The 23,538-nt window shown below is 35.6% G+C and overlaps 1 protein-coding gene and 1 pseudogene across 2 annotated transcripts in view; one reads left to right on the top strand and one right to left on the bottom strand.

The window, feature by feature from the left end:
• The window catches only part of LRRTM4 (leucine rich repeat transmembrane neuronal 4), an 849,971-nt gene that overhangs the window by 722,739 nt on the left and 103,694 nt on the right, over positions 1-23,538 (top strand). The gene's annotated exons all lie outside the window — the stretch shown is intronic.
• Positions 9,034-9,355, bottom strand: LOC115864165 (NADH dehydrogenase [ubiquinone] flavoprotein 3, mitochondrial pseudogene; annotated as a pseudogene).

Below are 23,538 nucleotides of genomic sequence, written 5' to 3' on the forward strand. Positions count from 1 at the left end.
TGATTCTCTATGAGAGGTAGATTTTTGATTGGTATTTATAACTTTTTTCTCAGTTTTAAAATTTTTATTAAATCTTGTTTATGACAAACATGATTTGCTATTAAATTAGGAGTAATTAACCTTACAAATTTTCAACAGATTCAAAGGATTAGAGGAGACTGACCTTCAAAAGAAGTAATCAACACTTAAATTTTTCTGTATACTGTTCATGAGTCCTCTTGTGTTTAAATGCTTTAGCATCAGGATTGGGGTATCAATCTATCAACCAGTTTCATGTGTTTCTCCTAGTAAAATTTGTGACTTCAAGCAGCATACCTTGATGATTAAGCATAAGGTCATATAGCAAAATACTACCTAGTAGCATGTTGGTCTCACTCATGCCGGGGTCACAAGGCTATCACAAAATTTAAAGATGGGGTAAGGTGTTAGTCTAATTAGCTACCTGAATTCCAGAAGAAAAATCAATAATTGCTCAGAGGAACTAACTATGTTTTTCAGAGCTGGTTTTACAACTAGGCTGTGTATAATGCATAGGTAACTGACTAGGTGATGGTAAATACACCAGTGTCAAGGAGGGTCTAGGTCTGAAAATACTAAACATGCTACCAAATTTCCTACTATAAGGCAAATGGACTTCCTCATGTCTTGAAAACTTTTGATATTTGAATTTTCCCTTAAATAAAAGAGACAGATTATTTCTATTGATAACATCAGCAACATAACCTACAAAGACAGATATGTAAGCATCTTGTCTGCCATAAATGTCTATATATTATGCTGGTATTAGAGAGGTAAAAAATATTATACATGACCTCACAAAGTTTCACTTACTTAGAGGGGCATATTAGGGAGGCAAGATATGGGTTTATGCTCCCACCAGTACTATCAGTAACATATTTTAGGTGCTGCATAACTGACACAACCAGTAAATTCTTAGGGAGGGCAAATTAAGCCAAGATCATACACAGACACTGGAGGTCACAGGTGGCTTCCTGGAGATGACACTCTGAGCACTTCAGTAAGGGGATCTATAGGCAAGTAAAGAGTGACATTCAAAGAAGCATTTGTTGTGTGTAAAGACATTTTGGAAGGTAATTATAGTTTACTTCTATTATTAATTCCATTTTTATTATTGCTTTTACTAATTCATGGTTGTGCACTTGCTTTATGATCATTTTAATAGGGGTTTCATGACTGATTTTAACCTACCCTGAAGTATGGATAAAACTTAATGTTTGTATGTTGCAGTTACATTCCCTTGATTGTAGACAAGATTTATCTCCTTTAAACATTGTACCTTGCTATTTTACTCAAAAGCAAATTGTATTAGTTATCTATTGTTGCATAACAGATTACCTCAAAATTAACAGCTTAAAACAAACAGACTTATTGCCTCACCATTTCTGTGGGTCAGGAGTCCAGGCATGGCATAGCTGGGTCCTCTGTTTCAGGGTTTCTCACAAGCCTTCAATCAAGGTGCTGGCCTAAGTTGAGGACTTATCTGAACACTTGACTGGGGAAGAATCTTCTTGAAAACTTACTTAAACAGCTGTTGACAGGATTAAATTCCTTGTACTGTGTGAATGGTAGACTGAATTCCTTGCTGGATGTCAGAGGTAGCTCTCAGTTCCTTTCCACCCAGGTCTCTTCATAGGGCAGTTCATAAAATGAGAAGCAGCCTTTTTGTTAGGAAGGCAAAAATTACAATCATGCGTAATAGCCCATCAACTGCTGTATTCTATTAGTTAGAAGAAAGTTACAATTCCTGCCCACTCAATTATACAAGGACATTAGTACAAAGAGGAAGAAATCATTGGTGAACCACCTCAGAATCCAACTACCACACAATTTTACAAGTTTTATATGTTTAAGTGGGATGCATAAATTATGGCAGAAACACAGAATTTTTAATTCAATACAGGAATTTACTTGAGATATACTTGACTAGAAGATATGGTAAGACTATTTAGATTGCTAAACTAGTTACTGGTTAAAAGTAGACTATAGTATAAACTCTAGATGCTCTACTAACTACTATACAATGTTAGTCAAATCCTCAACTCCGCTTATGTCCAGTTTCATTATCTATAATATCAAGAGATTGGACTAGAAATCATTTTAATGTTAATATCTTATTACTGTGCATCAGATACAGTAATCTGAACTTCTAAGGCAAATTTGGCAAAAGGGTGTTTTAAATATTTAAGTGGAAGTTCATTTTTTTTCTACCTTTGCAACTCTATATGAAATGAAAATTGAGACAATGTTTGTTCTCTACAGTATAGAATATGCCATTTTAAAGTATGGATAACCAAGCTGAGGTTGTGCTGATTTTTTTCAATGATTTTATAACCTACATTGTACTGTTTTGCAATCTAATTATGTAGTCTGTAAGATGTAGAACTCTGTACACATAATCAGAAGCAGTGTCCCTGGATTCATTCAGAGAACACAGATTAGTACAAAGGTAGGATGATTAAATTGTGTATTATTGGGGAGCAGCTGAGTTACAACATTTTCATGAAGTTTGACATGTGTACAAATGGAGAAAAATAAAAGATCGAAAGTGATAGGAAAGGAATCAGCCACCACTCTGTTTAGCAGTAGAATCAAAGATACTGGACCAATTTCATTCACCTGCCCTGCTGTATACCTGCACTTGCTATCTAACCTCTCTCAATAGCTTCTTTTTTTCCCAAAGAAAATATTTTATCCAAAGATTTCAGTTTTTCTTTTGGGAAACACTAAGGATGGAGTTGGGGGTGATCTGACTATGCTCATGCAATCATTATTCAACAGTGTACTGTCCTGCAGGACTCAAAGAGAGATGCCAGAAAGGGTTATAATATCTCTTATTATATGGCTCAGCACACCACCTTTTCAAAAAGACTTTGTCAGACTACTCAGTAACTCTGAAGATCCAAATGTAAACTATATATTCTTCCTGGAGAAGGCAGTAAAAGGCATTGGTATGCAAAAATGCTGAGCAAACAGTAAACACTGGAAGACCTCAGTAGGATAAAATATCATATGTCTTCCCAGTGAAAAATAAAAGAATGATCCTGGCTAATAGTGAGCATTAAAGATTCCAGGATACTTCTCCCAGGATAGGACTGTTAATCTATGGTTCTGACAAAATTCAATTTTGGGTAATTGTCTTCTATCTCCCTAAATCTCTTTTTCCTTTCCATTTATATTGAAAATGTCTCACTTTCTGTCCTAAATGGATTACACTATCACTCACCTAGAAGGGCATATTATAAGAAGGTAATTGTAAATTTATGTGTGAAATAATGTGCACATTCATAATACTAGTTCCTTATCCTTATTATTATTAATTTATACATTGTTGCCTGCTAGAATATTTTGTTGTCCTTCCTTGGGTATTGTTTTAGTTTGTAGTTTTCTTTCAAATTATCTTATAATCATGCAATATAAACTCTCAATTCTACTTCCTAGGTTAAATAAATTCATTTTGCCTTTGATTATATTGTATTTGGTTTTAATAGCATACATTTACTTATATCACACATAATGCCAACCATGTACTTAAGTATATCTGAAGTTGGCAGACACTTTTTAAGTTCCCCAAAAAGATCTGACCTTTTTAAAAAATATCAATCATCTACCCTTTCTCACCTCTAATTCAGTTTTCAAATCAGCCTCAGAATAAGCCAAACCATCCTGTGAGATTTCAGAGCTTGCCAGTCTGCATTTATAAGGTTAAGACAAGCCTAACGTAAAAAGAATATATGAAACTGGTGACTATCCTGTTATACAATCTGAAAGGCAAAGAGAAGGCTCAGTCTCTTCAACTTGCTACCTGAAATTATATTCCTCACTTTCAAGTTTTATTAGCTTTTAAAATATAAAACCCCAGAGAGGTCAAATAAAACTGTTAACACTTGCACATGTATAGGGTTGAGTAAATTCCCTGTCCTTTCCTGAAAGCAATTTTAATAGGGTGACCAGTGAAAATATAACAAGAATTCAAGTAGTCGAGAATAGGAAGAGGCAAAGGATGATTTAATGGGGGCAAAAAGAAGGACTGCCCAGAAAAGATCAGAGGTCTACTTCGTCCTATTTCATCTGGATCTGACTCAGTTAAAATTTTAGGCTTCTTTTTACTTAAGTGACAGGGCTCCCTCTTACTTATTGCCTATTGCAAATCCACTGGATATTTTTTATTATGTTCTTAACAATATTTCTGCATAGAACTTTACAATATAAAAATAGCTTGAACTTCCTTAAGTTGAGTGAGGGCTATACCAGGCTTTCTTATTCTGCTAAAGCCTTTCTCTAACATAATCCTAAAATAGGTCCTTGAAATTGCTAATAGATCTGTGGGAGTTTAATACGTGTTTTTGAGAGGAAAAATTAACCATGTACAGTGTACAAAGAACATTCCGGGGCTTCCCTGGTGGTGCAATGGTTGAGAGTCCGCCTGCCGATGTAGGGGACACGGGTTCGTGCCCTGGTCCGGGAGGATCCCACATGCCGTGGAGTGGCTGGGCCCGTGAGCCATGGCCGCTGAGCCTGCGCATCCGGAGCCTGTGCTCTGCAATGGGAGACGCCACAACAGTGAGAGGCCCGCGTACCTCAAAAAAAAAAAAAAAAAAAAAGAACATTCTGATTGAAAGGTGCTATATAAATGAGAGAGATTTTTTCTTATCCTGTTCACACTAGAAAAAAATTGTTGAAAACTGACCATGGCATGTCTGTAGATAGAAGATACTGAAATTTTAATAAATGTGATTCAGATTCATGTAGGAGTACAGACTGGATCTTAAATCTGATGCCTCCATGAGCTATTAATTTAATCAATCAAGTAAAAAATAATAATATCAGAAAAATCTACCTTTATTCTGAGATTTTTGCATGAGAGTCTATGTCTAAAATCTTACTATAGATTGACTGAGTTTAGTTGAAAAAAATACTTAATTCGATCAGATGACTGTATATTTTCTTTCCTGACTCAACCTGTGATACTCACATTAGCCCAATGTAAGACAGAACATCTGTATCAACAGGAAATGTTCCCACACATGAACTGATCCTGTAGGGCTTTTTTTGGTTAACTTGGCAGTAAGAATTAATAAGAAGTTCTCATGAAGCTAACCTATAGAAAATTCCTAGGGCTATGTAAGCCATTAAAACCTCAATCCTATGTATCTTGGGACTTTGGTGGAATTTCCATTGTTAATTAGAATGACAAGAGATATATATGTATATGTGTACTTGAGTGTGTTATAGGAAGGTATATGTCTGATAGAAAACATATTCTACTCCAGACAACATCTGCCTCATAGTGCCAAAAATTATAAATTGACAAGAGCACCCTATTTTAAAAGGTTAAGTTAGTGGTTACATATTAAAGTGGTGTTACCAAATAGGGAAAAATCTATGAACAGTGATGGGAGTATATTGTTTGTGGTTTTTGGACCACTGTAGCATCAGTTGCACACTAACCTAATGGCAAATATCTCCCCAACTGAAAAATCTCTAAAGAATTTATTATAGTAACTAACTTCTAACATTCATAAAAGGAAACAAACAAAAAAATAAAATAAACACACATCATCCTCACCAAAGATACCCAGAAGAAATGAACAGCAAAAGTGTTTCCAGAGTTTTGGCCATGTCCCAGACATTTTATCTTTAAATCATTTATACTTGGCCTTATTTGTATCCAATTTGGTTTGCAAACATGATCTGAAGTTTTCATATTTGTATTCATTGGCAGAATTTGTTGTAAAACCTCAAAGAAATCTGTCCAACAAGCATCACATTGCATCCTAATGATTCTTGTTCAGTTCAGTCCATCATTCTCACTTGGTCATTGATGGGTACAATGCAAGGAGACAGGAGTTACCTAAAGTGATGTGACACAACATAACACATCAATCAAGGATTGTTTGAAAAAGGATGCAGCGCAGAGTTTTCCAAGTTTTGTCATTTGGAAGAGAAAGATTTTAAATTCGTCTTAGGAAAAAGAAGATGAAGGGCCGATCCAATGTTGCTTGCTGAGTCATAAGGAAATTGAATTTGCTCTAAGGAAAGAAAGGTAACCAGCAGAGATGATGAAAACCCTGAGGAAAATGTTCAAAATGAGCTCATCATAATCATTTCATGTTGGTGAGTTTGTCAAGGCTTCGAAGAGAAGGATGGTGGGAACTGAGATTGTTCCGCAGTTGAAGTGCATACAGAGAGGTTTAAATTAACTTCTGAAATCTTCAGTGATCCTCAAAAGAATTTAATTCCTTAACTTTGGATAAATCTTGAAAGGAGGTAGGTAATTGGGATTATTCTTTGGCAAGAGCATTATCCTGCTCTGGAAGGAATAGTACCAAGTTCCTCTATTTTGTTTGCATTCAGGGATGGATGTGGTATAGTACCTACCAAGACTCCTCCCCCGTCTGCTCATTTCACTCCAGCTGCTAAGTAAAGTCTTCTGTGAAACTTGTATTGATCACCCTAAGAGTAACATGTGCCTTCTTCAAAGCAATTTAAATGATTTGAATATGGGAGTTTTGATATATACAACATTTGTCATAATGTGATATAGTATTCTGGACTCTAACCTTAATCTTCAGAGGTCTAAAGATAAATTTGATTTAATTTCTTACTTGCTGTCTAGTAATATGCAATATGACAGTGCTAATACATCTTCCTTTTATATAATACTAAACAGGGTCATCAGGTAATAACAAATCTCTCTCTCTCTCTTTGTTTAAATGTATAGTCTTTGCCCTTTATTTAGTCAATATCTATATCCTAAGTATGTGTATTTCTGCCTAATTTAGTCCTTTAAAATAAGGTTGGATCTTAGTGATCCCCTTGATTCTAAAATATTTGAACCTTGACTTTTAGCAATTATGGGAGGGAGCTCAAAATAATGTTAGCCCAGATGCTTAATGAGAAGTTAGGAAAAAGCCTAGAAAAACTGACCTCTTCAAATTAGGAATAAGACTTTTATGAATGGATAATAACCTCTCTGATAAAGTAACAAAGGTGAATGAAAACTAGGTACAAAAAAGTAAAATGCTATTTTGGAAAAGACTTTAATTTTATAAACTTCATTCAAAATAACCCATGAGATAGGTGGGCCATGCCCATCCCCTAGATCTCATGGTGTTGTTGGCATCAATACTCTATTGGTCTTTGACTCCTTTTCACTACCAGAGAATGTCTAGAAGTGGCTTCTGAAAAAGGGACCCACTTCTTCCTCCATAAGAGTGGGTAAACCATGAATATCAGGATGGACATGATCCTTGCCCTCATGGTGTATATAGTCCAAAGTGAAAGAAAGGATTTGAACACACATGCTAAATAACTTCTGAAAACAACATGTGTGCAAAGTGCTACACAATGATTGCTTGTGCTATGGGAGAGTGTGGTGAGGCAACATAACCTAACCAGGAATGAAGGTAGAGAATGTTGTCAGTATCCCAGTAACAATTCTTTCCTACAAGAATATGAAGAACATAAGTAATAATCAAGATTTCAATGGGATTATAAGCACTGTCTGACACTGAAATCCCTTTTTAAAAATCCCCAACAAATGGTTTTTAACTTTCTGCATAAAAAATTCAAGGAGTGAAGAAATTTATACTCCCCAGGTATTTCATTCTGTCTTTGACCAACTTGGTTATGTAGTAAGAGGAAATTTTCGACTCCATGTTCTGCCTTTTGATCTGAATTCTACCACTATAAAAACAAGGAGAATTAGTTCAACTTTTATCCCACATGACCATATCAAAATACTACAAGAAGACTATCATATTTTCCCCAAGACTTTTATTCTCTTAAGCAAAATTCCTTTGATGGAATATTCCCAATTTACTTAGTAACCCTGACCATCATCCTAAAAATGGGATATAATTTGTTTGGTTTCCCATGCTAAAATGTAGTGAACAAGTTTAGGCTAGGTGTGCCTAAATATTTTTAAGTCTTGCAGATATATATATATATTTTAAATCAGAGTGTAGTATGTAACATTATTTTTTATTAAATTTCATCTTAATTAGATGCCACCTGATATTCCAAATAGGTAAGAACTTTTGGGTCTAATTTCAGTCACCCAGTGTATTTCAGATGCCTGAGTGTTAGACTTGTGAAATATGGTTGTCTTACGTTCTACATAATCAGAAAATTGTGAAAAATTAACTTGGTAATAAATATGTAAGGAAAATGACTTTCTCTACCTCTGTATTTTCTGTTAATTTCTGGGGAGTGTTTTAGTTATTTGTGTATAACTAGCATCTATTTAAAATTAGTATTTGAAAAACTGTGGACTTGATCTTAGCCCATGAAAGGGGGGAATCAAAGATATATAACTATAAAACACTTTTACCTGTGAAGAATAGAGGAAACAATGTAAATTTAGTGCCAGGCAGTTCATGATTCATTTACTATATCTGCTACACTAGCTATGTGATCTAGAGGACATCACTAACCTTTTCATCTTAATTTTCTGACATGGAAACACACACACACACTCTTAATTATATACCAAAATATTGTGTGAACTGAATGATTACACACAAGTACAAGGCTCTTGGCAGTTAGATTTTCTCTCTTACCAGAAGTTTATAATAACCTGGAGGAGATGGACAATTCTACAAATAATAACATAATTTGAATGAAAGTGGCGGGTAGGTGAGAGGTAGAAATGTCCAGAGGGATTATGTTTTAAGTTACCAACAAAATGCTTCCAGTTTTGAATACTGATGTGATGGTGTATGACAAATTTTGCCCTGGCAAAAGTAGATGATTGGAGTGCAGAAATATAGTCTGGAAGTAGAATCTGCTTTAGATTACACAAAAGAATATGCAGATGGTGCCATCCTTAACCACGTGGTTTTCTGCAACCATAAGAATCCATCTTGCCAGCTAGATGTCTTCATTTATTAAAGTTACATTTCTCTCTTTTAATTCCAATTCCTTTTTTTTTTTTTTGACTGCTGAGCAGATTTTATTTTTGCAGGTAAGAATGCAGAAAGACACAGGAAGTTTAATCTTTAAACTGAGCTCTCAGGGGCGAGGTGACTCTCTTCCTGAAGAGGGCTGAGGCATCCTGAACTTCAAGAGGTCCAGGTTTAGGTCTAAGAAGGTGTATGTGCTGTAGTCACGATGCTTGAGATTCTTGTAGGTGGTGGTGTCAAATTGCTCAGCAAGGGCGGTGGCTTTTTGGTGGACTTTGCTTCTTGGGATTCGTTGGCAATCTCTTTTCATTCTTTCCTGATTCTGCAGAGAGAGAAACTATAGGCACAACTCCTCGAAACGCTCCTGCTTCTAGAAACACAATCTTCAGCACCCCAGCTCAAGCTTGCCCCAGCAGAAGCGAGGCCGCCATGGCCGTGACTCGGGCGCGGGCCAAACCTCCTTCAAAGTCAACAAATATATGTGAATAAGATCCTCATTTTCAATTCTTACTTTGTTCAAGCATGGATCAATAGAATTCAGTTTAACAGAGTAATTACATTTACAGAGTACTGCTTTATGATATACATCGTATATATATATACTATATATCATATATATAATTTTATCATTGCTTTATGATATACATAGTATATATGTACTATATATAATAAATATAATAAATACATGTGTATATAGTATTTCCCTCCCTCTCCTCAAAGTACAATCTTCTTTTTCTTTCAATCAGGAAGGACATGCTGCTACTGTCTATTGTTGCATCTGGTTCAGAGCACTGACCTTCAGCATGATCTTTTCAGGACAATAGCATTTCTCAGCGTTTGTTTCTCACCTGAAAAGTGGCAGCTGGCTTTATCACCCTTTCCAAGCACTTCCCTGAATAAAGAACAAAGTTCACAGCAATTTTAGGTAGAAGCAACAAATAAGTGATTGCTAGATTCAAAAAAGCATTTTCTGAGCACTGCTGTGAATTACCATTTAATCTAAGCTTCCTCACATCCCAAGGACACACTCTCAACCTGAAAGGGATTGTGTTCCAAGAGTACAAATACCCACTACTGCCAGACCTTACCAGCCACTTAAGCAGAGGCACTACACAGCACCAAACGTTTCCTGCTAATTTAATTTATATGAGCCGACATTTTAAGTCCCCAGATCCTTCGGATACTGAATAGTTCAAGTTTCTGGAACATCAGGACTCTTGTGCAGTCCCCAAGAAAATGTCTTCACATAGGTGTCTTGGAAGCCAGTTTATAATGGTTCTCTAGCAAAAGACTGTGTTGTGGGGCTTCTTTAAACCCAACATACAGATGAGTAACTGCTATTGAATTTGTATTTAAAACATAGCTATTTATACTTTCCAAAACAATTTTCTGTATTATCATGTAATTGTACTTCATTAAAAAAAACTATAAAGCAGGAAGGGCTAAAAAGCATTGTGTTTAATTTACTGAGTAGGTGAAGGATATGGGTTGAGTGCAAGGATATTGCAATCAGAAACAGCCTGAATCCCAGCTTTGTCACTTGTTGTTTCTTTCTTAAAGCTATTTATTCTGGCTTCCCCCAGTTCTTTGGTTATAAAATAGAAACCTTTTCATAGGGTTGTTGAGCAGTATATATTACCCGTTAAACACACTACATACTGCCCGGTATGTATTAGACACTCAATAAATGTTAAATGTTATTTATAATAAGAGTATTGCTTTTTAATGGAATAATGAGACACAAAGTTCAGATGATGTACAAAAAGCCAAGAGATATGATTAGTGACAAAGCAGGATTTTGAAGTCACTCTCTTTCAACTCCTGTGCCAGTATCCTTAGCATTTCCTTAATATATTACAGGTTAGCATTAAGTGCAAAATAAATAGACAGTAAAAAGTCACATGTAAATACACAATATGGACAATTGAATATGCCATGTTTTCTGCCTTGGAAAACCAGTAATTGTAACCTTTTGCCTAGAGGTTACAAAAGGCAAACTTTTGAACTTTTGAACTCCCAGAAGTTGTCCACTAGATTCAAATATTTCATTATGAATACACTAATATGAATATATGAATAAAAATTATGTATTTCTAGGTATATTATATTGATAAATTTGTAAATAAATGTGTCTCAAACAAAAAGGGTAATGGAAACATTTATATATTGGAGCAGTAAGAGAAACATGCTTTGTTAACAAGAATTTTGAAGATTTTTCGCTGTAAATTTTTCTTTTGTTTTATTCTTCTTTGCAGTACGCGGGCCTCTCACTGTTGTGGGCTCTCCCATTGCGGAGCACAGGCTCTGGACGCGCAGGCTCAGCGGCCATGGCTCACGGGCCTAGCCGCTCCGCGGCGTGTGGGATCTTCCCGGACCAGGGAACGAACCCGTGTCCCCTGCATCGGCAGGTGGACTCTCAACCACTGCACCACCAGGGAAGCCCCATGTTTTAATGAGTTTTTTAAGAACAGAAGACATGTATGTTTATTTTTCAAAACTTGGGAGGGGAAAGAGAAAAGCAAGAAAGCAAAGAAGCAAAAATAACGCAATGACCAATTCTAAATTTGCTGTATCATTGTATAAACTTTATTTCACCCATATGTATATATTTAATATTTTGATTATACACATATATGTTTTTTTAAAAAACACTATGCAGGTTTAAAACACATTCAGCTTAATGATATACAAGGACGTTTTCACAAATAATTTCATACATATACTCTAAATGGCAAATAAAATATTTTATTGATAAATAGGTAGTAATTTAAGTATTAACTTATATTAAACACTTAGGTCATTTCCTATTTTTATCTATTAAAGGGACACTTTTACACAAATTACACAAAGCAATATTAACTTTTTAATGGAAATTCCTAGAAATCAAATTTCTGAGATAAATTCTAGGTGTACTGATAATGCTTTTGCTACATGTGGCTTAATATTTCTTATTAATAAGTGTTCCTATTGCAATATTTACATTTATATAATAAGAGACCTCTTAACCTGCACTTCAACTATATTGGGTATATACCCAATGTAATATTAATTTAAATATATAAAAATAACACCTGATTTTTTCTTAATTTGTTTCTTTGATTATCAGAGTAATTGAATGATTACCAGAGTAACCAACTGTAGTTCTTCTATGAATTGTTTATTTCAATTTCCCACTCTAAAAAATTCCAGAAACGTCTTTATCTAAATCTACTATTTATTCTCACCCTTCAACAGCAGCATTATTTGTGCTTTCTCTCTATCGCTCTCTCTATTTTTTTATTATTTGTGCTTTCTCTTGAATCCCCACATCCCAGTTGGGGGCCTTGTTATCAAGGTCTCTTAACCTCACACAGTACCCACATATGCCAACAGCAGGATGATATCTTTTCTTCAAAGTTAATACCCTCAGATTCACTATTTAGATTTATTCATATTATATGTTTTCAGAACTCTTTTTTTTACATTTTGGCATACTGATGTTATTATTTGCTGGTTTTAATTTTAATGTTGATTTAAAATGATCTGATTTTTTATGTTTTTTTTTGTGGTTTCATTAAACAGTGTGGAGAGCAAAAGAAGAGACTAGGATAAATGAATTTTTTTTTTCTCTAACAATAATTTATTCACAGAATTTTTTTTAACATCTTTATTGAGGTATAATTGTTTTACATTGTTGTGTTAGTTGCTGCTGTATAAAATAGTGAATCAGTTATATGTATACATATAACCCCATATCCTCTCCCTCTTGCATTTCCCTCCCACTCTCCCTATCCGACTCCTCTAGGTGGACACAAAGCACCGAACTGATCTTCCTGTGCTATGCAGCTGCTTCCCACTAGCTATCTATTTTACATTTGGTAGTGGATATTTGTCAATGCCACTCTCTCACTTCGTCTCAGCTTACCCTTCCCCCTCCCCGTGTCCTCAAGTCTATTCTCTAGGTCTGTGTTTTTATTCCTGTCCTGTCCTTCAGAAGCTTTTTTTTTTTTCTTTTTTAGATTCCATATATATGTGTTAGCATACGGTATTTGTTTTTCTTTTTCTGACTTTCTTCACTGTGTATGACAGACTCTATGTCCATCCACCTCACTACAAATAACTCAATTTTGTTTCTTTTTATGGCTGAGTAACATTCTATTGTTATTTGGTTTTAAAGGAAACTTTATAAAGTATCTCATATGATTTTGCTATCTGTCAGATAAGATAAAATTTTAGAGTGTATGTTTTCTTTTATAACAAATTTGCAAATATATAAGATTTTAATAGCTTTAGCTCTAATCATCATTTAAGGAGAAAATGTTTTCTTGTGGAATAGTTTAAGTCCTAAGGCAAAATTGATCTCACAGAGCATGAGTTAGCGTTTTAGGATTGTCAAAGAGTATGAGGTCAGGCATTCATAAATATCAATCTATGTCCCAGATATGGATCAGTAATTTTCTTCAGTTATTTCAGCAATGATGGTCGATGACCTAACAACTCATAACCTAAAAGTCCTCCTTGACCTATTACCTTAAATTTCCTGGAAGATGATGGAGTGATAACTCTATGTGAATCATTGAGGCACCCAAACTGCAAACTACAGGAGTTGTGGTTGATGAGTTGTTACTTCACTTCTGTTTGCTGTATGGACCTTGCTACTATTCTTATTCACAGTGAAAACCTAAAAACTCAGAAACTAGGGAACAATAAGATATATGATGCTGGTGTCAAAGAGTTATGTGAAGCTTTGAAGCATCCTAAGTGTAAATTAGAGAATCTTGGGTTGGAAATGTGTGAGCTCACCTCTGCCTATTGTGAGGACCTGGCCTTGGTTTTCACTGTCTGCAAATCACTGAGGTGAATGAACCTGGAATGGATTAGCTTGGACCGTGATGTGGCGGTGGTGCTGTGTGAAGCCCTGATCAGTCTGAAATGTGACTTGCAGATGCTTGGCCTGAATAAATCTTCATATGATGTGGAAATTCAGATGCTGCTGACAGAGGTGGAAGAGACGAATCCCCACTTGACCATTTCACAGTCTCTGGATTGATTATGAGGACAGGATCAGGGGTGTGCTTGGCTGACGGGGAACATCCTGAAATAATCTTCTCACAAAGGCTTCCCCTTGGTCGCAATGGGCATTTCTCCTCCTGACACACCCTGTCCTGTAAATTGTTCATCAGTGCAGTGGGGGCTGTGATTTCAGAGCTCTTCCTTCAAAGCATTCTAGCAATATGATTGTGGGATGTGCCATCTGTGCCTAAGTCCTCTATGCTCCACCTTTAAAGCTCTCAACCTGCCTCGCAGTGTTTAGAAGAACAAATACATTAAATGGGTAAACACTTGGGAAAAGTGTTTACTCTCCCTCTCCTCTCCCTCATCTTGCTCCTGGTGACTCCTCAACCAGGCCTCCCAGGCTTCTGACCAAAAACCTTTGCTCTAACAATTCTCTCTGCCTGGAATACTCTTGTCCTAGATATCTGCTTGGCTGAATCTTTCTTCTCTTTCAAATCTTTGGTCAAATGTCACTGTCTTAATGCATCTTATCTGAGTCATCTTATTTATTACTGCAATTTACCTCTTTTGGCCACTAGACTCTCTTTGTCTTCCTTTCTGTGATCTACTGTTTCTTTTTAAAATAATACTTATCAACTTCTAAAATATTATATAATTCAGTTGTATATTATGCTTATCATTGATTATCTTTCCCTTTCTTCTAGAATCTCACCTCCATGAGGGCAGAGATATTTTTGTCTGTTTTTCACACTGATGTATTCCAAATGCCTTGAATAACTTTTGGAATGTAGTAGATGTTCAATAAATATTTTTCAAATAAATAGAGATATCTTAAAGTAGATAGTCTAGAGCAGGCTCAGTAGTTCAATTTTTGTCATCAGGTACCCAGGCTGTGGTGTGTTACATGTTCAGTGATTGGTAATTTCAATTCAGTGATAATAGGAATATTTACACCATTAAAATTGATAAACAATACAAATCATGACTTTTTGCCCTCAAAAAGTGGTTTATCAACCCCTCCGAACCCAAGTTTTTCATTCCTTTATTTCTACCATGCTTATTGATTTGGATTTGTATCATTGTGCTTGTTACTTCATGATTAAAAGATGACTGCCACTTCAGCTGTATCATGACTCTTTTTAAGATTTATGTGTTTATTCTTTCATCCCTGTGTTTTCTTTTTTCTTTTGCCCTACCCAGGTACGTGGGGAGTTTCTTGCCGTTTGGCAGGTCTGAGGTCTTCTGCTAGCCTTCAGTAGGTGTTCTGTAGGAGTTGTTCCACATGTAGATGTATTTCTGATGTATTTGTGGGGAGGAAGGTAATCTACACCTTTTACTCTTCCACCATCTTGAAGCTCCTCCTATTGTAATATTTTAATTTATTTGTTTGAGTGTCTGTAACCCTATCTTACTCTTTGAATTTCCAAAGCATTAAGAATACTTTATTGTATTTGCATGTTTCAGAGCAAAGAACGTTAAAAATTTTATTGAATGAATGGATGGGTTAAACAATAATTATTATAAATCTTATGTGTGGCCAGAGAAATATGTTTTTTACAAAAAGGAGGTTATAAGCAAACACTAATTTAAAAAATAATAATATAAGAGAGCATAAAATTGCCTCTAAAAGTTATGCAGACAAAATTCACTAAAAATATTCAGAAAAGGGAATTGGTGAAATCTGATGTAATTATTATTAAGAGTTCCTGATGAGGATTGGAACATCATTTGACTGTTAATGTAAATGTAAAGTTTGCATAGCCTAGGACAGAATGACAACAAACAATTCCAAAAAGCACAGATGATTTTGAGGATGGAATAAAGCTAAGATTATGGTAGGAATCTACATTGAATGGTGCCTCCAGTTTGTGCTGAGTGGTAGTAAGAAGCACAATTTAATGGAAAAGGTATTATGAAAGACTGCTAAGTTTGGAATTACAAGATCAGAGTTAGAATCTTCTTACTCACTTGTGACCTTCAGTAAGGCTGTTTTGATGATAATATTCAACAATGCACGTATAATTCCCTAGGATAATGTGTAAGAGATAGTAAGTGTTCAAAATTATTAGTTAAATATAAATAGGATTAGAAGAAATGAGGTTTCCTTGGGACTTTATCATACATATAGTATGATTCAACCTTAAGTAATACTGACTTATATTAAGACTCCACAATCAAGAAAGTAGTGCTTTTCCTTGTTCCCTTTGCTTCTACAGATATAGAGACTGTTTCTTATGTGATTAGCAAATGGGATCAAAAATTGTAATTTTTTATTGTAATCAGAATTGTAACATAAATAGAAATAAAAAAAAACCTGTGCTTAAATTTTCCATATCCCAGGAAGATAACATCACTTTGGGGAAAAGTTCTTAGGAAAACATTCAGTGTCAAATCAACAAATAAAGAAACAAACAAATTAAGCATGAAAGTTTCCTTAAAAGAGTACACTGCTGGACTTTGAAGGAAACTGAAGGTCATCAACACAAACTCTATCAAATTATTGATAAGAAAAGTGAAACCTGCAAAGGTTAAGCAACTGCCTAAATCTATAGATAGTCTTGCATGATGGTTTTTAGGAGATGGCTTCACAATCCCCATGATCTCTAAACCGGTGTTTCCTTCTCACTCGTTCTAGGTGGGCATCAGTCAGCACAATAAGATCATGTGTTGCATCTTTATCATTAGATCTTTTAGGTAACTCACTTATCCTCAATGCAGACCCATTTTTAAGGTATAAAGAGATGCACAGACAAAATCCAAAATTATACTTGCAGCAAAACCCCTGCTATTTCAGTACATTAGCTACAGATTCAATAAAAGTAAAGTGGTTGTTAAGCTTTTCAGCTTGAATGGCATCATTTTTTACTGCACTTGGAAAAAAATGTGGTGGCATCAACCTCAAATCATAAAACCAGAGCATCTAACAAAAGATGCTGTGAGCCTGAACTCCATTATAATTTCAGATTTGGTGTGCTTCCACTCTGTAAATCACCTGAAATTTACAGCTGCACCTGCAAAGTCAAGCATGAGGCTGAACTCTTAGATAAACAGAATTGCTCACAGTATTCCCAGAATGTGCACTGTTAGCAAAACTGGGCCCTCAGTCTGAGAAGGGCTCTAGATTTACCCAAACGGGCTGCTACTATTTAGCCAAAATCAATTGGAGCTGTGGGAATTAAAAATATATAGAAATAGTGTCAATCTTTCAAGTATCTTAAAAGAATCTACACTAAGTTACGGGGGAAAATGAATATTCCATAAGTCCTTTTTTTAAAAACAGCTTTATTGGAGTATAATTGCTTTACAATGGTGTGTAGTTTCTGTTTTGTAAGGAAGTGAATCAGCTATACATATACATATATCACCATATTTCCTCTCTCTTGCGTCTCCCTCCCATCCTCCATATCCCATCACTCTAGGTGGTCACAAAGCACCAAGCTGATCTCCCTGTGCTATGCGTCTGCTTCCCACTAGCTATCTACTTTACATTTGATAGTGTATATATACGTACGTGCCACTCTCTCACTTCGTCCCAGCTTCCCCTTCCCCTTCCCCATGTTCTCAAGTCCATTCTCTACATCTGCAAGTTTATTCCTGTCCTACCCCTAGGTACTTCAGACCATGTTGTTTTTTTTAGATACCATATATATGTATAAGCATATGGTATTTGTTTTTCTGTTTCTGACTTACACTTCACTCTGTATGACAGATTCTAGGTCCCTCCATCTCACTACAAATAACACAATTTCGTTTCTTTTTATGGCTGAGCAATATTCCATTGTACATATGTGTCACATCTGCTTTATCCATTCATCTGTTGATGGACACTTAGGTTGCTTCCATGTCCCAGCTATTGTAAATAGAGCTGCAATAAACATTGTGGTACATGACTTTTTTTGAATTATGGTTTTCTCAGGGTATATGCCCACTAGTGGAATTGCTGGGTAACATGGCAGTTCTATTTTTAGTTTTCTAAGGAACCTCCATACTGTTCTCCATAGTGGATGTATCAATTTACATTCTCACCAACAGTGCAACAGGATTCCCTTTTCTCCACACCCACTACAGCATTTACTGTTTTACTGTTTGTAGATTTTTTGATGATGACCATTCTGACTGGTGTGAGCTGATATATCATTGTAGTTTTGATTTGCATTTCTCTAATGATTAAAGATGTTGAGCATTTTTTCATGTGTTTGTTGGCAATCTGTATATCTTCTTTGGAGAAATGTTTATTTGGGTCTTCTGTCCATTTTTAGATTGGGTGGTTTTGTTCTTTTTTTTTTTTTTTTGATATTGAGCTGCATGAGCTGCTTGTAAATTTTGGAGATTAATCCTTTGTCAGTTGCTTCATTTTCAAATATTTTCTCCCATGCTGAGTGTTGTCTTTTAGTCTTGTTTATGGTCTCCTTTGCTGTGCAAAAGGTTTTAAGTTTCATTAGGTCCCATTTGTTTCTTTTTGTTTTTAGTTCCGTTTCTCGAGGAGGTGGGTCAAAGAGGATCTTGCTGTGATTTATGTCATAGAGTGTTCTGCCTATGTTTTCCTCTAAGAGTTTTATAACGTCTGGCATTACACTGAGGTCTTTAATCCATTTTGAGTTTATTTTTGTGTATGGTGTCAGGGAGGGTTCTAATTTCATTCTTTTCCCTGTAGCTGTCCAGTTTTCCCAGCACCACTTAATGAAGAGGCTGTCTTTTCTCCATTGTATATTCTTGCCTCCTTTACTAAGAGTAAGTTGACCAAATGTGCGTGGGTTTATCTCTGGGCTTTCTATCCTGTTCTATTGATCTATATGTCTGTTTTTGTGCCAGTGCCATACTGTCTTGATTACTGTAGCTTTGTTGTATAGTCTGAAGTCAGGGAGCCTGATTCCTCCAGTTCCATTTTTCTTTCTGAAGATTGCTTTGACTATTCGGAGTCTTTTGTGTTTCCATACAAATTGTGAAATCTTTTGTTCTAGTTCTGTGAAAAATGCCACTGGTAGCTTAATAGGGATTGGGTCAAATCTGCAGACTGCTTTGGAAAATATAATCATTTTCACAATGTGGATTCTCCAAATCCAAGAACATGGTATATCTCTCCATGTGTTTGTATCATCTTTATTTTCTTTCATCAGTATCTTATTATTTTCTGCATACTGGTCTTTTGTCTTCTTAGGTAGGTTTATTCCTAGGTATTTGATTCTTTTTCTTGCAATGGTAAATGGGAGTGTTTCCCTAATTTCTCTTTCAGATTTTTCATCATTAGTGTATAAGAATGCCAGAGATTTCTGTGCATTAATTTGTATCCTGCTCTTTTACCAAATTCATTGATTAGCACTAGTAGTTTTCTGGTAGCATCGTCAGGATTCTCAATGTACAGTATCATGTCATCTGCAAACAGTGACAGCTTTATTTCTTCTTTTCTGATTTGGATTCCTTTCATTTCTTTTTCTTCTCAGATTACTGTGACTAAAACTTCCAAAACTATATGAATAATAGTGGTGAGAGTGGACCACCTTGTTTTGTTCCTGATCTTAGAGAAAATGGTTTCAGTTTTTCACCATTGAGAATGATTTTGGCTGTGGGTTTGTCATACATGGCCTTTATTATTATGGGTTAAATTCCCTCTATGCCTACTTTTTGGAGGCTTTTTATCATAAATGGGTGTTGAATTTTGTGAAAGCTTTTTCTGCGTCTATGCACAGGATCATATGGGTTTTCTCCTTCACTTTGTTAATATGGATAAGCAGATTGATTGATTTGTGTATACTGAAGAATCCTTGCATTCCTCAGATAAAATCCAGTTGATCATGGTGTGTTATCCTTTTAATGTACTGTTGAATTCTGTTTGCTAGTATTTTGTTGAGGATATTTGCATCTATGTTCATCAGTGATATTGGCCTGTAGTTTTCTTTCGTTGTGACGTCTTTGTCTGATTTTGGTATCAGGGTGATGGTGGCCTCGTATAATGAGTTTGGGAGTGTTCCTCCCTCTGCTATATTTTGCTTTTCTTTGTTTTTTTTGGGGTTTTTTTTTTGCTTAAGGTATTATATTATTTATTTATTTATTTATTTATTTCACATATTTATTGGAGTACAATTGCTTTACAATAGTGTGTTAGTTTCCGCTCCACAACAAAGTGAATCAGTTATCCATATACATATGTTCCCATATCTTTTCTGTCTTGTGTCTCCGTCCCTCCCACCCTCCCTATCCCACCCATCTAGGCGCTCACAAAGCACCGAGCTGATCTCCCTGTGCTATGTGACTGCTTCCCACTAGCTACCTATTTTACATTTGGTAATGTTTATATGTCCATGTCACTCTCTCACTTTGTCACAGCTTACCCTTCCCCCTCCTCATATCCTCAAGTCCATTCTCTAGTAGGTCTGTGTCTTTATTCCTGTCTTACCCGTAGGTTCCTCATGACATTTTTTTTTCTTAAATTCCATATATATGTGTTAGCATACAGTATTTGTCTTTCTTTTTCTGACTTATTTCACTCTGTATGACAGACTCTAGGTACATTAATTTGTATCCTGCTACTTTACCAAATTCATTGATTAGCTCTAGTAGTCTTCTGGTAGCATCTTTAGGATTCTCTATGTATAGTATCATGTCATCTGCAAGCAGTGACAGCTTTACTTCCTCTTCTCTGATTTGGATTACTTTTATTTCCTTTTCTTCTCTGATTGCTGTGGCTAAAACTTCCAAAAATATGTTGAATGAGAGTGGTGGGAGTGGGCAACATAGTCTTGTTCCTAATCTTAGTGGAAATGCTTTCCATTTTTCATGATTGAGGACGATGTTGGCTGTGGTTTTGTCATATATGGCCTTTATTATATTGAGAAAAGTTCCCTCTATGACTACTTTTTGCGGGTTTTTTATCATAAATGTGTGTTGAATTTTGTCAAAAGCTTTCTCTGCATGTATTGAGATGATTATGTGGTTTTTCTCCTTTAATTTGTTAATATGGTGTATCATGTTGATTGATTTGTGTAATTTTTTTTTGTATTTTAAATTTTATTTTATTTTTTTAACATCTTTATTGGGGTATAATTGCTTTACATTGGTGTGTTAGTTTCTGCTTTATAACAAAGTGAATCAGTTATACATATACATATGTTCCCATATGTCTTCCCTGTTGCATCTCCCTCCCTCCCACCCTCCCTATCCCACCCCTCCAGGCTGTCACAAAGCACCGAGCCAATATCCCTGTGCCATGCGGCTGTTTCCCACTAGCTATCTACCTTACGTCTATTAGTGTGTATATGTCCATGACTCTCTCTCTCCCTGTCACAGCTTACCCTTCCCCTCCCCATATCCTCAAATCCGTTCTCCAGTAGGTCTGTGTCTTTATTCCTGTCTTACCCCTAGGTTCTTCATGACATTTTTTTTCTTAAATTCCATATATATGTGTTAGCAAACGGTATTTGTCTTTTTCTTTCTGACTTACTTCACTCTGTATGACAGATTCTAGGTCTATCCACCTCATTACAAATAGCTCAATTTCGTTTCTTTTTATGGCTGAGTAATATTCCATTGTATATATGTGTCACGTCTTCTTTATCCATTCATCCGATGATGGGCACTTACGTTGTTTCCATCTCCAGGCTATTGTGAATAGAGCTGCAATGAACATTTTGGTACATGACTCTTTTTGAATTATGGTTTTCTCAGGGTATATGCCCAGTAGTGGGATTGCTGGGTCATATGGTAGTTCTATTTGTAGTTTTTTAAGGAACCTCCATACTGTTTTCCATAGTGGCTGTACCAATTCACATTCCCACCAGCAGTGCAATAGTGTTCCCTTTTCTCCACACCCTCTCCAGCATTTATTGTTTGTAGATTTTCCTTGCATTCCTGGAATAAACCCTACTTGATCATGGTATATGATCCTTTTAATGTGCTGTTGGATTTTGTTGGCTAGTATTTTGGTGAGGATTTTTGCATCTATGTTCATCAGCAATATTGGCCTGTGGTTATCTTTCTTTGTGACATCCTTGTCTGGTTTTGATATCAAGGTGACGGTGGCCTTGTAGAATGAGTTTCAGGGTGTTCCTCCCTCTGCTATATTTTGTACGGGTTTGAGAAGAATAGGTGTTACCTCTTCTCTAAATGTTTGATAGAATTCACCTGTGAAGCCATCTGGTCCTGGGCTTTTGTTGTTGGAAGATTTTTAATCACAGTTTCAATTTCAGTTCTTGTGATTGGTCTATTCATATTTTCTATCTCTTCCTGGTTCAGTCTGAGCACACTGTGCATTTCTAAGAATTTGTCCATTTCTTCCAGCGTGTCCATTTTATTACCATAGAGTTTCTTGTAGTAATCTCTCATGATGTTTTGTATTTCTGCAGTATCAGTTGTTACTTCTCCTTTTTCATTTCTAATTCTATTGATTTGAGTCTTCTCCCTTTATTTCTTGATGAGTCTGCCTAATGGTTTATCAATTTTATTTATTTTCTCAAAGAACCAGCTTTTAATTTTATTGATCTTTGTTTCCTTCCTTTCTTTTCCACTTTTTTCTGATCTGATTTTTATGATTTCTTTCCTTCTGCTAACTTTGGGGTTTTTTTGTTCTTCTTTCTCTAATTGCTTTAGGTGCAAGATTAGGTTGTTTATTCGAGATGTTTCCTGTTTCTTGAGGTAGGATTGTATTGCTATAAACTTCCCTCTTAGAATTGCTTTTGCTGCATCCTACAGGTTTTGGGTCATCGTGTCTCCATTGTCATTTGTTTTTCGGTATTTTTTTATTTCTTCTTTGATTTCTTCAGTGATCACTTCATTATTAAGTAGTGTATTGTTTAGCCTCCATGTTTTTGTATTTTTTACAGATCTTTTCCTGTAATTGATATCTAGTCTCATAGTATTTTGGTCGGAAAAGATACTTGACACAATTTCAATTTTCTTAAATTTACCAAGGCTTGATTTGTGACCCAAGATATGATCTATCCTGGAAAATGTTCCATGAGCACTTGAGAAAAATGTGTATTCTGTTGTTTTGGAATGGAATGTCCTATAAATATCAATTAAGTCCTTCTTGTTTAATGTATCATTTAAAGCTTGTGTTCTCTTATTTATTTTCATTTTGGATGATCTGTCCATTGGTGAAAGTGGGTTGTTAAAATCTCCTGGTATGAATGTGTTACTGTCGATTTCCCCTTTTATGGCTGTTAGTATTTGCCTTATGTATTGTGGTGCTCCTATGTTGGGTGCATAAATATTTACAATTGTTGTAGCTTCTTCTTGGATCGATCCCTTGATCATTATGTAGCATCCTTCTTTGTCTCTTCTAATAGTCTTTATTTTAAAGTCTATTTTGTCTGATATGAGAATTGCTACTCCAGCTTTCTTTTGATTTCCATTTGCATGGAATATCTTTTTCCATCCCCTCACTTTCAGTCTGTATGTGTCCCTAGATTTGAAGTGGGTCTCTTGTAGACAGCATAAATATGGGTCTTGTTTTTGTATCCATTCAGCCAGTCTATGTCTTTTGGTTGGAGCATTTAATCCATTTACATTTAAGGTAGTTATTGATATGTATGTTCCTATTACCATTTTCTTAATTGTTTTTGATTTTTTATTTTATGTCTTTTCCTTCCATTGTCTTTCCTGCCTAGGGAAGTTCCTTTAGCAT

The sequence above is a fragment of the Globicephala melas genome, chromosome 12, assembly GCF_963455315.2.
Source record: "Globicephala melas chromosome 12, mGloMel1.2, whole genome shotgun sequence".
Lineage (NCBI taxonomy): Eukaryota > Metazoa > Chordata > Mammalia > Artiodactyla > Delphinidae > Globicephala > Globicephala melas.